We start from the raw sequence: 13,923 nt of genomic DNA on the forward strand, positions 1-13,923 counted from the left end.
GATGTAAGGCACTACATGCGTGCCAAAGTTTTTTCTTCTCTTTTTTTTCCCCTCTCTTCCCCTCCCCTCAGAGACTCCGATCTTTGCTGCCGTTTCTAAGAGGCTTTTTAAAATCCTTATAAAGGAGTGCTTAGGGGTGCCTCAGGAGTTTTACCATCATTCGGTTACCCTCTATGTGGTCATTCAGCATGCAAGTTGGGCTGCAAGGTTTTACAGGATTTCTCTCTCTTCAGACTCAACCCAAAAACAAGGTATCCATGCAGGCTTGTGTTTTAATCGGTCTCAGCTTTAGCAGAGGCTGGCTGTGACAACTGAAAGTGAGTAAATGAAACTGACAGCTAAAAGTGCACTCCAGAGACTGTAAAGATCACATTGTATCGCATTTTAAACCAAGCAGGCAGTGTCAATTTTGCTATCCCAGTATCAATCTAAAATAACTCTACTGAAGTAATTTGGAGGCTTTATACATGTTCAACTATGATCAGAAATAATTTAATTGCAGACAATGGAGTTATTCTGTTTTTTGTTGGCGTAATTGAGATCAGAATCTCGCACAATGTGTGTGTGTGTGTGTGTGTGTGTGTGTGTGTGTGTGTTGCTCTTGTCACTTATGTGCTTGTAATATATCACAACATATATATATAACAAATAACCTATATTCTATGCACCCATATTATGTCCTTGCAAGGACTGTTGGGGTCTCTCAAATCTTCCCCTGTTGAAACCCCTATTAGCAGTAAATAAGCCACTCTGGGATCTACTTGCCCAAGTCCTGCAGAGAAAGTGGTATACACACTTTTCTTTAACCCTCCTCTTCCAGAGGGCAGCTGTCCTGGCTGTCACCAGGGAGACTGTCTTCTGCTGCTGCAGATAAACAGTACTGGCCAGAGAAGGAGATGAAATCGATGTGCTTTATTTTGCATACAAAATTAACCTTCCAATGATGCCAAAACATCTTTAGGTACAAAAGGTCTAAGAGCCTCAGCTGTTACCGCTTTAAGACCCATGTAATTCCATTGGTTTAACTCCCTGCATTATCAGATCTATGTACACTTTAAAGTCTGGCAATTCAGTGTTCTCTAAGTCAAAGTCTCTTCGTTTTTCAGATACTGGCTTCAAAGTTTTTATGTGAGTTGATCCTGATTCAGGAGGTGGGAAAACAGTTCTTAGAACAGGAACAAATTTAAAACCAGCCTAATGTTTTTCCTTCTTCTTAAAAAAGAGGGAAAAAAGCTTACTGTTAATACATACTGCTGTAAATTTCTAAATCATACCTACACGCCATTTGAGACTTTTAAACTGGCACAGCACGTACTAGGCATATGAAAAAATAGAAGAAAAATAAACCCACTGGTGACAGATATTCACACAAATAATGTCAAGGAGATTTTGTATAAAGATCTTTTAAATCTTATTTAATGTAAAATGCTGACTTTTTTAAAAAATCTAAATCCAGATGTTAAACTCTTTGCAATCTATTCTACTGTGGGCTCATATCTTCTGTTCAGCAGATGTGCTTGGTTCTCTTTATGACAGGCTTTATTTCCTGGAGTTATATAACACGCCTGTACATCAGACCTGCACCAATGAAACAAAAAAAAAAAATGACGACAAGGAAAAAATTAGAAGTGAATCCTTGGTGTTATCTTTCTGATTGCAGCAAGGGTTAATATGACCCACAAACAAAACTGACACCAAATTAAGCCACCCACATGCAGCAAGGGCAATACAGTACAGAAAACAAATTCAGTATTAGCCACAGTTTAAGCAATGGACTTTCACATGTACAGCATCTTTCTCACAAACTGCCTCCCAAACCAATTTAAAGTGAGATAAGGCATTTAGAGTTATTGTCTTATTGTTTCCTTGAGCTCCCCTTCTGTCCACTTGCATCCGCCTGTCTCTTGTCTTTTACTTGGATTGTAAGCTCTTTGGGCCTGTTTTTGTTCTGTGTTTGTACAATGCCTAACACTGGGGTTCTGGCTCATAACTGGAGTTCCTACATGCTATCCCAGTGCAAACAAACAACAAGCAAACAAATGAATAAATAATACAGAGATAGAGTACAAAAACTGGTAGCCGTCGGAGAAAGAATTTATGAGATGCAGGCAGGGGAAGAAATCTATATTTTTAGATGATACCTCTGGAATATTATGATATACCATTCAAAGCTACGATCCTATCTTATCTGCCTCAAATCCCACATGCATAAAAGTCATCTCATTTAAGGCCAGAAGGGACCAGCACATCAGCCTGACATCCTGTATACAACAGGCCACTAAATCTCACCCACAACCCCCGTAGCGAACCCAACAACCTGAATCAGATCAAAGTATTACAGCCCTCAGAAGACTAAAATATTGTGTGCCACAAGTAGAGAACAGAAAGCACTGTGGTGTACCAGTGCCCAAAGCCCCTGCAATGGCAGGGAATTGATTTGCTGTGATATACCAGATCCTAGCAAGCCACCCCACGACTCCTGCTAAATGATTAATGTAGTACGGTGTTAAAGCACACTAGAGAACCTTCTTGAGCACACCAGCAGGGTCTACACAGACCAATTAATGTGCACCATGTTAATATGGTTTAGAAATCACAGTCCATAGTCCGCATTACTGCTCCAAGTGGACAAACCCTCAGAAAACAAATTAGTTCATTTGCTTCATGCAAGAGTCTGTTCTATCATCCCTGATATGCCTAATTGCTCAGATATCCCTACCATTTGAATCAGAAACATGATACCGAGCTCTCATTTAACATGTGTTTTTGTCTGTCCACAAAGTGAACATTGCATCTCTGGGAATTTTACACTTATGTGAAGAGAGTGTAAAAGTCAAAGGGCTGGGGCGATGCACACTGTCCCAGAGGCCCCGGTGATCAGTGTAAAAAGACACACGTCATTCAGCAAGCAGCAGTTATTCTTTAGAAGGAGTAGAATGATCCTGTGACTTTACCAGCCAAACATCTGCAGGGGTGTCATGGTGTGATTGGCCCCTCAAGGGAAGTGGGTCCACCCCACCTGAGATGTTTAGCTCACCTCCCCAGATGGAGATGGAAGTGGAGAAAATAAGCGATATCACCACAGCTCATGTGGCTTCATCGGGCCTCCAGGGCATAGATAAGAGGATCCTATAGGGAGTCAGAGAGAGAGAGAGGAGATACCAGATAAGAAGCCCTGGGAGTTGCTGCTTGATAGAGAGCAAACCTGCTAGTGAAAAGCCTCAAGAGCGACAAGACTAAGGACCTCTACGGTCAGGGTTGTGGCTGGGAGTTCTCAAGTTTCCTTGTGAACTTTGTTAATAAACCTAGACCCCACATGCTAAGCCAACCCTGGTGCAGCTGCTGATGACCCACCTGGGCCGTGGTGGCCCCACCTGCACCTATGGGAGAGGGAGTGAAAGAGAGGAAGGATTCAGTGAGCAGCAGCTGCCGGGGGGGGGGGGAGCTGAGCAGGGGAGAAGGTGGGGGCTGGGGCAGAGAGGGTGTGGGACCTGGGGCAGAGCAAGAGTGGGGTGTGGGCAGGGCCACAGGTGAAAGAGGTGGGACAGGGAACTAGCATCCCCCAGGGGAAGCTTCACCTGCCGCCCATGCTAGACCCCAAGAAGGGGTGTTTCTTGGCAAATTAAAGTCTATGTTTAAATTATTGGGGAGCTCATGGGGGGAAACTGAGGCAGTGGTTTGCCCCCCCCAAGCCAGACCTGATAGGCAGTGCTGCTATAGTGGGTAATTGGCAATTGCTCTGATTTTACCACACACAGCGCTGGAGTCACTGACAACTCCTCTCGTTTGTCCAAAGTCAGTGGCAGCAGAGTTGGGCCTTCAGTATGGGAGTCCACTATATGCTTTTTATTATAAGTCCAAGCTGTGCTTTGGAGCAGGTGCTTTGGCCCAGATTCTGCTCACAGTTACACCAGTGTTTAGCTAGAGTAAATCCACCGATTACAGTGTTAATCCAGATTTACACCACTGGGACTGAAATCAGGTTGCTGGCCCTTTGTCGACTTCAGCTTACTTTCTAGTGAGCAGGTATCCCTCTTAGGGTGACCAGATAGCAAGTGTGAAAAATCAGGACAAAGGTTGGGGGGCCCCTAGATAAGACAAAGCCCCAATTATCAGGTCTGTCCCTTTGAAATCAGGACATCTGGCCACTCTAATCCCTCTCCTACTTGTTAAGATAGCAGTAACGAAGTCCTTTTATACATGCCTTCTAGACTTGATTTTAACAAATAGGGAGGAACTTGTTGAGAATTTGAAAGTAGAAGGAAGCTTGGGTGAAAGTGATCATGAAATCATAGAATTTGCAATTCTAAGGAAGGGTAGAAGGGAGTACAGCAGAATAGAGACAATGGATTTCAGGAAGGCGGATTTTGGTAAGCTCAGAGAGCTGATAGGCAAGGTCCCATGGGAATTAAGACTGAGGGGAAAAACAACTGAGGAAAGTTGGCAGTTTTTCAAAGGGACGCTATTAAGGGCCCAAAAGCAAGTTATTCCGATGGTTAGGAAAGATAGAAAATGTGGCAAAAGACCACCTTGGCTTACCCTTGAGATCTTGCGTGACCTACAAAATAAAAAGGCGTCATATAAAAAATGGAAACTAGGTCAGATCACGAAGGATGAATATAGGCAAATAACACAGGAATGCAGAGGCAAGATTAGAAAAGCAAAGGCACAAAATGAACTCAAACTAGCTATGGGAATAAAGGGAAACAAGAAGACTTTTTATCAATACATTAGAAGCAAGAGGAAGACTAAGGACAGGGTAGGCCCACTGCTCAGTGAGGAGGGGGTAACAGTAACGGGAGACTTGGAAATGGCAGAGATGCTTAATGACTTCTTTGTTTCGGTCTTCACTGAGAAGTCTGAAGGAATGTCTAGTATAGTGAATGCTTATGGGAAGAGGGTAGATTTAGAAGAGAAAATAAGGAAAGAGCAAGTAAAAAATCACTTAGAAAAGTTAGATGCCTGCCAGTCACCAGGGCCTGATGAAATGCATCCTAGAATACTGAAGGAGTTAATAGAAGAGGTATCTGAGCCTCTAGCTATTATCTTTGGGAAATCATGGGAGACGGGGGAGATTCCAGAAGACTGGAAGGGGGCAAATATAGTGCCCATCTATAAAAAGGGAAATAAAAACAACCCAGGAAACTACAGACCAGTTAGTTTAACTTCTGTGCCAGGGAAGATAATGGAGCAGGTAATCAAAGAAATCATCTGCAAACACTTGGAAGGTGGTAAGGTGATAGGGAATAGCCAGCATGGATTTGTAAAGAACAAATCGTGTCAAACTAATCTGATAACATTCTTTGATAGGATAACGAGCCTTGTGGATAAGGGAGAAGCGGTGGATGTGATATATCTAGACTTCAGTAAGGCATTTGATACAGTCTCGCATGATATTCTTATAGATAAGCTAGGAAAGTACAATTTAGATGGGGCTACTATAAGGTGAGTGCATAACTGGCTGGATAACCGTACTCAGAGAGTAGTTGTTAATGGCTCCCAATCCTGCTGGAAAGGTATAACAAGTGGGGTTCCGCAGGGTTCTGTTTTGGGACCGGTTCTGTTCAATATCTTCATCAACGATTTAGATGTTGGCATAGAAAGTACGCTTATTAAGTTTGTGGACGATACCAAACTGGGAGGGATTGCAACTGCTTTGGAGGACAGGGTCAAAATTCAAAATGATCTGGACAAGTTGGAGAAATGGTCTGAGGTAAACAGGATGAAGTTCAATAAAGATAAATGCAAAGTGCTCCACTTAGGAAGGAACAATCAGTTTCACACATACAGAATGGGAAGAGACTGTCTAGGAAGGAGTATGGCAGAAAGAGATCTAGGGGTCATAGTGGACCACAAGCTTAATATGAGTCAACAGTGTGATACTGTTGCAAAAAAAGCAAACGTGATTCTGGGATGCATTAACAGGTGTGTTGTAAACAAGACACGAGAAGTCATTCTTCCGCTTTACTCTGCGCTGGTTAGGCCTCAACTGGAGTATTGTGTCCAGTTCTGGGCACCGCATTTTAAGAAAGATGTGGAGAAATTGGAGAGGGTCCGGAGAAGAGCAACAAGAATGATTAAAGGTCTTGAGAACATGACCTATGAAGGAAGGCTGAAGGAATTGGGTTTGTTTAGTTTGGAAAAGAGAAGACTGAGAGGGGACATGATAGCAGTTTTCAGGTATCTAAAAGGGTGTCATCAGGAGGAGGGAGAAAACTTGTTCACCTTAGCCTCCAATGATAGAACAAGAAGCAATGGGCTTAAACTGCAGCAAGGGAGATTTAGGTTGGACATTAGGAAAAAGTTCCTAACTGTCAGGGTAGTTAAACACTGGAATAGATTGCCTAGGGAAGTTGTGGAATCTCCATCTCTGGAGATATTTAAGAGTAGGTTAGATAAATGTCTATCAGGGATGGTCTAGACAGTATTTGGTCCTGCCATGAGTGCAGGGGACTGGACTCGATGACCTCTCGAGGTTCCTTCCAGTCCTAGAGTCTATGAGTCTATGAGTCTATGCCCAGCAAGTTCTGCGCAAGAGAGGTTTGCAGGCCTTTATTGCTATATTACTACACACAGAAAACCTAACTTTTCCTATTCCTTCATCTTTGTGCTACTTGGGTGCCAGCAGAAAGGGTATTTAGAGCTCAGGAGAGACAGTCGCCCTGATTCCACTTCTGGTGCCACGAGGGCCCATGACTGCCAAGAAGAACAATTGCAGGGACTCTCTCAGCTCCTGAAGCCCCAGGATGGAGCAGATCTGGTACACACAGACTCTTCTAAGTATTTAGCTGCCAAACGCCAATGAGTCTCTACTGAACATGCGCAAACTGTGATTTTTCAAGAGCTTGTAGCTTGGCCAGATTTGGGTGGGTTTTCACAGGAATGCCAAAAGGGTTATCAGTGAATTAGGATGATCTAAATGTCAAGTCACTGCTCCAAAGCCTGGAGGCACTAGAGAGTCTCTATAAAACAGCTAAAAGAACAGGAGTACTTGTGGCACCTTAGAGACTAACAAATTTATTTCAGCATGAGCTTTCATGAGCTATAGCTCACTTCTTTGGATGCGCAGAATGGAACACACAGACAGGTGATATTTATACATACAGAGAACGTGAAAAGGTGGAAGTATGCATACCAACAGGAAGAGTCTAATCAATTGAGATGAGCTATCATTAGCAAGAGAAAAAATACTTTTGAAGTGATAATTAAGATGACCCACAGAAGGTGTGAAGAGAACTTAACACAGGGAAATAGATTCAATTAGGGTAATGACCCAACCATTCCCAGCCTCTGTTTAAGCCTAAGTTAATTGTATCTAATTTTCATATTAATTCGAGTTCAGCAGTCTCTCTTTGGAATGTGTTTTTGAAGTTTTTTTTGTTGCAAAATTGCCACCTTCAAGTCTGTCACTGAGAGATTAGAGAGGTTGAAGTGTTCTCCCACTGATTTTTGAATGTTATGATTCCTGTAAGGCTTGTTTTAAAGATGGGCAACATGACTCATTTTCCCCTAGTCTTGTATTTGGAAAAGGCAGAACCGTTTTTGCTGAAAGTTTCCAAAAAATAAAAATAAAAATTCAGCCCAAGGCAGACACCCAGAATGGAGCATTTCAGCCCCAATGGTTAAGCTGGCAAAGACTGAGAATGCAATATTATGCTGGAGAGCATTGGGCAACCTTAACTATAGGTAGTGCTAAGAGCTCTATTTATTATAATGATTATTTTTTAGCATTGCCACTGATTGGTCCTACATATGAAGGCATAGAAGACATGGTCCCTGCCTCAATGAACTTACGGTCATAATGGGAAAACAGGAGTGGACAGAGGCAGCCTAGAGTTTGCAAATGTGCACCAGTAGTAATGCTTTTTGTGGTGTGAACACCTGGACAGAGAACACCAGCATATTAGCCTCTGGACAGTCATTTCCACACTCAATAGTTTCTGAGTAATAAAAAACAGACCTGAGGAAGGGCCAACTTCTTTGTGAGCGCAAGGGGGTGAAATGTCACTGTATTTGACAGAGCTGAGCCCATTTACTACTGGTGGAGAATTTGGGCCAATAAGTGCCCAGAATTATTGTATAATAGATTGCTTCTCATGAGGCATCTGATGGACATTGTCCTCAGACGTCACCAGTGTGGTGCTCTGCTCTGTTCAATGATGATAACAGTCAGATGCGTGTGTGTGTGTGTCTTCTCCTTGTGTGCTGCCCAGGCTCTACGCAGATCGCTGGCACAGCAGATCTCGAGCGAACCTCCCAATGACCACAGACTCTAATAAGATAGGAAGGCACCCAGCCAGGTTTATTGTCAGATGAAACACAGTCTGTAGCTCCCCGGATCAGATGTCTACAGTTCTGCTAGTACATATGTGCTCCCTGACAATGGACCTGCTCAGTCAATGGTGGGATTTACCACTGCCCTCTGGGCCAGACAAAGACGTCCACTCAGGGAGGCATTCTTATATACAGGTACAAACAGGTTACACATCATTGAACGCACTGAGGTACAGCCCCTCTATGCATTAGGATGTTGCCTTTCTCCTGGTATAGGTTGATTCGAACAAACAAGTCTATCCATCATATTGTCTATCCATCATATTGTCCTTTCATATTGTCTATCCATCATATTGTCTATCAATCATATTGTCCCTTTATACTGTCTTTAGGCTGGGTCTGCCTGTTCCTTGCTATCTATGTGGGATGTGTTTGTACCAGGCTGTTCTGGTGCCATCCTGGCATACGTTCATCTTATTAGTGCTTACGTGTGCATACGTGCTTCTCGCAGCCTTCCTCCTGCCAACTTCTGTGAGCAGGGTCTGCCTCTGGCTCACAGCCTAACTTTGCTTTATGTTAGCAATGTCTCGACCATTACTTCAGTTCAGGCCTCAGGCCTCATACCAGGCCTCTGATACCAAGGGCTTATGTCTCAGGGCCTCATCTTACTACATTCCCCCCCATTTTGTCTTTTTATGGGGAGGAAGTTTACCCATCATCCCAGAAAAGCATAATGCATGGAGTGAAGATAACTCAGTGGGTTAAACACTGTTATGTGGTCACCTCATTTTATCATCCATACAATCATGCCCCATCTATCCTTAGTCTGCACATTCCCTCGTACGACTGGTAGACAGGTTTTAATATCCAATTATTTTTCAGTCCCTTTTGGTGGCCTGGGAATGTTAGGCCCGGGACCATGACTGGGAAATGTAATATTATGATTAAGCCTTAGAGGCACTCCCAAATAATATACACCTCTACTCCAATATAACGCGGTCCTCGGGAGCCAAGAAATCTTACCATGTTATAGGTGAAACCATGTTATATCAAACTTGCTTTGGCCTCGAGCATTTCCGTTACATGTCGGTCCTGCCCTCTATCCTACCCCCACCTACTTCCTGCCCCTGACTGACCCCTCAGAACCCCTGACCCATCCAACCCCCCCACTCCTTGTCCCCTAACTGCTTTCTCCAGAGACCACCCACCCCTAACCACCCCTCCCAAGTCCCCACGCCCTAGCTAAGCCCCCCTGCTTCTTCTCCCCTGACCACTCCCTCCAGAGACCCCTCCCAGGACTCCCACACCCTAGCCAATGCCCCGGTTCCCCGTCCCATCACCGCCCCACCCCCAGAACCTCTGAACTCCCTGAGACCCTCTGCCCCTTATCCAACTCCTCAGCCCCGGCCCGGCACCCTTAACACACCGTTCAGAGCAGCATGTCGGAGCCAGACACGCAGACGCACTGATCCGCCAGAGTGCGCAGCTCCGCCCCCCCAGAGCGCTGCTTTACTGCATTATATCTGAATTCTTGTTATATCGGGTCATGTTATAGGGGTGTAGAGGTGTATATGAATAATATGCATATGGCATATATATTTGTAGCGTATATGAGTATATATGTATGTGTACATATGACATCACCTTATGTCCAAGCATAACCATGCTTTTCCAGTCTGGTGTTGTACTTTGACCCTTTTACTTTGGTGACACAGATAAAAACACACTCGTATTAGGGCAATTGCAGTTATCACCTGTATCCTCATTAGTAGTAGGAGAAGTAAAACAGAAATTTGGAGTCGTGACACTACAAATGAGACCTATACATATACACATTGAACGCACTGAAATACAGCCTCTCTATGCATTAGGGTGTTGTCTTTCTCCTGGTACAGGTTGGTTCGAACAAACAATTCTAGCCCTCATACTATCTATCTATCATATTGTCATTTCATACTATCTATCCATCGTATTGTCCATTCATATTGTCTTTAGGCTGGGTCTGCCTGTTCCTTGTTACCTGTATGGGATATGTTCATACCAGGCTGTTCTGGTGCCATCCTGGCATACATTCATCTTATTAGTGCTTACATGTGTATACGTGCTTTTAGCAGCCTTCCTCCTGCCAACTTCTGTGAGCAGAGCCTGCCTCTGGCTCACAGCCTAACTTTGCTTTATGTTAGCAACGTCTTGACCATTACTTCAGTTCAGGCCTCAGGCCTCATACCAGGCCTCTGATACGAAGGGTTTATGTCTCAGGTCCTCATCTTAACTACAGACATAAAGCCAAATTCACCGGGGAAAAGTAGCAGAGACTTCGGTTCTGGTTTGCTTTTCAGGTTGTATCTCTGCAGTTCTGAGAATATGGCCACGGTGTCCATCCTGGTGAAATATAAAATACAATAGGACACAATAACACTGGAGAATTGCTTACTCCAAAATGTCTTTTCATGACTAGCCTGACACAGCCACCGGAATCCGGATGTAAGAGCAGATAGAAGCTGCACTGGCAGAATTTAATAGAGCAGGAAGTACTATATGGTCCCTTCATTTTTCTCCTCTCGTGTGACATGAAATAGCAGGAGTTACTGTCTTCAAACTGATACAGTAGCACAAGTGCCTTGTGAAACAGTCCATGCTAGGCATCAACACTGACTTGCATCCTCCATTAAGGCACATGTGACATGTCCCTCGGACCCTTAAACCCAGGAAGGGGCTGGTGTCAGCCAGGAGATCTTCAGCACTCAGCCAGCTCTCCTGACAGACACCTCTTCACCTGAGGGAATGGAATAGATTGCAGCAGAGAAAGGCTATAGCTGCCCGTACAGCACCTGGATATCTGTTCTTTGTCTAGGGGCAGATCCTTGCCTCCATTCAGGAAAATTCAGGGAGTGGAAAAGCCCAGGGAAGAAACCTCTTGCAGTGGGGAAAGTGGGCCACATGACCTGCTGCCTGCCTGTGGAGTACAGGGAACTGACAGGAATGCCAATGTCCTGACCAATATCCATTGGTATGTCCACTGCCAGGATTAATAAAACACATGTTGGCAGGCTTCAGTGGTAAGCAATTTCAGTGAGAGATAGCGAGTGGGAACAAGAACCTCCTAGCCTGATCGATGAGAAGAGTTAGGAAACAGCCTGATCCGCCTCCCCATGGGCCCCTCCAGAGGAGTTATTATTATTTATTAGCACCTAAGAGTCTCAATCATGGACCAAGATGCCATGTGCTAGGTGCTGTACAAACACAGAACAAAAAGACAGTCCCTGCAGGTATGCGTATTATTTTTTATAGAGATGACTTCCACAGCATTCCATTTCTCCAGCAAGCTGAGAAATGCCAGCATTCTAAAGGTCAATTTTTTTTTTCTAAAAGCAATTATATTTTGCAACAGTTATCCTTGAGAATTTCCTGTGTGTAGGTCATTGTAGGGAAGCTGACCAATTTCTCCCGCTCATTGTGTTGTGTAAATGACACAACGCTGCCAGGAATGCTGGGCATGACAAACCAGTGACCAGGCGAATGAAACCCTAGTTCATTCATTGTAAAAAACCCGGGCGGTGAATAAGCCATTGTTATTTTCTTTAGGAGACTTTTAAATAGGGATTTCATGTTTTGTTTACCCATGTCACCCATGAACAGATGAAGGGCCGATCCTCTCCAGTTGTAGATCCTCCTCAATATCTCCATTGAGGTTATTAGAACGATGCTGATTTCCACAGGTTTTGTCACCCAGATTTCACACAGCCCTGATTTGGAGCATCTATTTGAAGCACCCTGAGTACAGAACTCTGGCGCTGTCCAAAGATGTCAGCTAGATCTCAGCTGGCTGGAGCTTCTTTCTCATACCAGTGAATTTCTTCTAAAATGTAAGTTATTAGCCGATGCTGGAATTCATACCAATATCAAAATATAATTGATGCCACAAAATTAAGCCTTTGATTTCCATTTTCCACCTCAACTCCTGTGTGACACTAGAATGTGGCAGCATTCTTTCAACCTCAATTTACCACGTCAGGTACACGGAGTAGCATTGCTGGTGCATTTTGACCCACCAACCTAATCCATGCAGCAGCAATGAAGCAGTTAAAACAAGCTGCCAGCTAAATGGTAAAAGAAAACGAATGATCCCCATGCAATGATTGTTATGCATTGTGGACAGTTGTAATAACTAGGCCCACAAATGTTCCGTAATTGTGAGTTCAACTGTACAAAGCATGCGAAAGTTCGTAAGATGTAACAATAACCCATGACAGCAAAAGTTGATGGGGAAAAGGTGCAAAAATGAGACAGAAGGATTGAATTAGTCCGCACAAAAAGGCCTCCTGATATAACTCAAGGATGGTGTGAAGATCATCCTTGGTAAACAAGAGAAAAGTGTGGAACCAGAAATCAGTGAACCAGCACTGGTGTGTCAGAAATTAGGCCTAACTGGTGGAGAAAATAATGAAAGGATGGGCTTTTTCACCTATCGTTCCCTGTTGGGGTCCTTAAAGTAAGAGACTTTGAGGAGAAAAATTGATCACTGGAACGAGGTTCACCATCATGGCTGCCCCCCCCCCCCCCACCATCTCCTGTGACCCCAGGTCTTCATTCTAATCGTGAAAAGATGTCCTGGTCAGACTGGGCCAGAGAGACGCAGCTAAAAGCAATGCCCTAAACAACCCAATTCTGGTACAATTTGCCAGATCTCAGAGTGGCTGATAAGTGCTGTGGTTCTCCAGCAATGAGGCTGCAAAGTGCAAGTTGCATTTTCTATCTTTGCTAGTTTTTTCTTTCCCCTTTGTGTGGGTGTTTGTCTTCTAGGAAACGGGATCAGACTTTAACAAGAGCAGGAAGGACAGCTCCAGCCCATCTTAAGTAACTTCTTTTCTTTTCCTCCAAAAGGACAGATATTACTGTCTTTGGCGCTATGTAAATGACTGTCAAACAAGGATGATTTTCCTTCTAAAAATTCTCTCCAGCTAAAGGGAAGTTGTTAAAATGAAAGCCTTATCTTATGCTTTACATTTCAAATGCTTTAATTGTTTTCCCTTCTTTGCTGTATCTTTCCTACAAGGTTATAAAGAAATTTTAAAAGTGTATTTGCCATGGTACTAGGCAGGCAGAAGTGTCTGTGTATCAGTCCTCAATCCTTGTTTAAATCTGTTTAATGCTAGACGGTGACGGGGTTATGTTAACAACTTTGATTCTTTGGACCCATTTACCCCATCTAAATTAATACATCAGGGCCCTTTCTTCAGCGGGCTTTAATCAGCATAGCTCCACTCAGGATAATTGAGTTGTGCCAATTTACACCAGCTACATATTTGCCCCTGTATCTTTAGGTAGAGTAATGGCACTTTTCAACAACTCTTAACCTAGGCTTTTGTACACATCTGTGATTTGAAAGATTGGTAAGATCTTGTCATATTTCCCCCGGCATTGGGGGAACTGGGGAGGGGGGAAGGGAGGAGGGGAAGTGGTAACAAAGTGAGCCAGCATTGCACCTTCCGGATGTGACAAAGGCATATTTTGAGATTGGGTGTTGGTTACTGTCTTGTGGGTATGAGCTATTGCCTGGTTTCCTGGCAACGGCATGTCAATAGCATGCACTGTGCTTAGCCACAGGATTAACCAAGACCTGCATGCACATACACACACAAATGCACA

General features: G+C 43.8%; 1 long non-coding RNA gene across 1 annotated transcript; it reads left to right on the plus strand.

Annotated features, from left to right (window-relative positions):
* Positions 1 to 154: 154 nt before the first annotated feature.
* On the plus strand, positions 155 to 13,710 carry LOC127045958 (uncharacterized). Its single transcript, XR_007772874.1, has 3 exons — positions 155 to 251; positions 11,994 to 12,140; positions 13,078 to 13,710. It is a non-coding gene; the product is annotated as an uncharacterized LOC127045958 (long non-coding RNA).
* Positions 13,711 to 13,923: the final 213 nt, after the last annotated feature.

The sequence above is a fragment of the Gopherus flavomarginatus genome, chromosome 2, assembly GCF_025201925.1.
Source record: "Gopherus flavomarginatus isolate rGopFla2 chromosome 2, rGopFla2.mat.asm, whole genome shotgun sequence".
NCBI classification, from domain to species: Eukaryota; Metazoa; Chordata; order Testudines; family Testudinidae; genus Gopherus; species Gopherus flavomarginatus.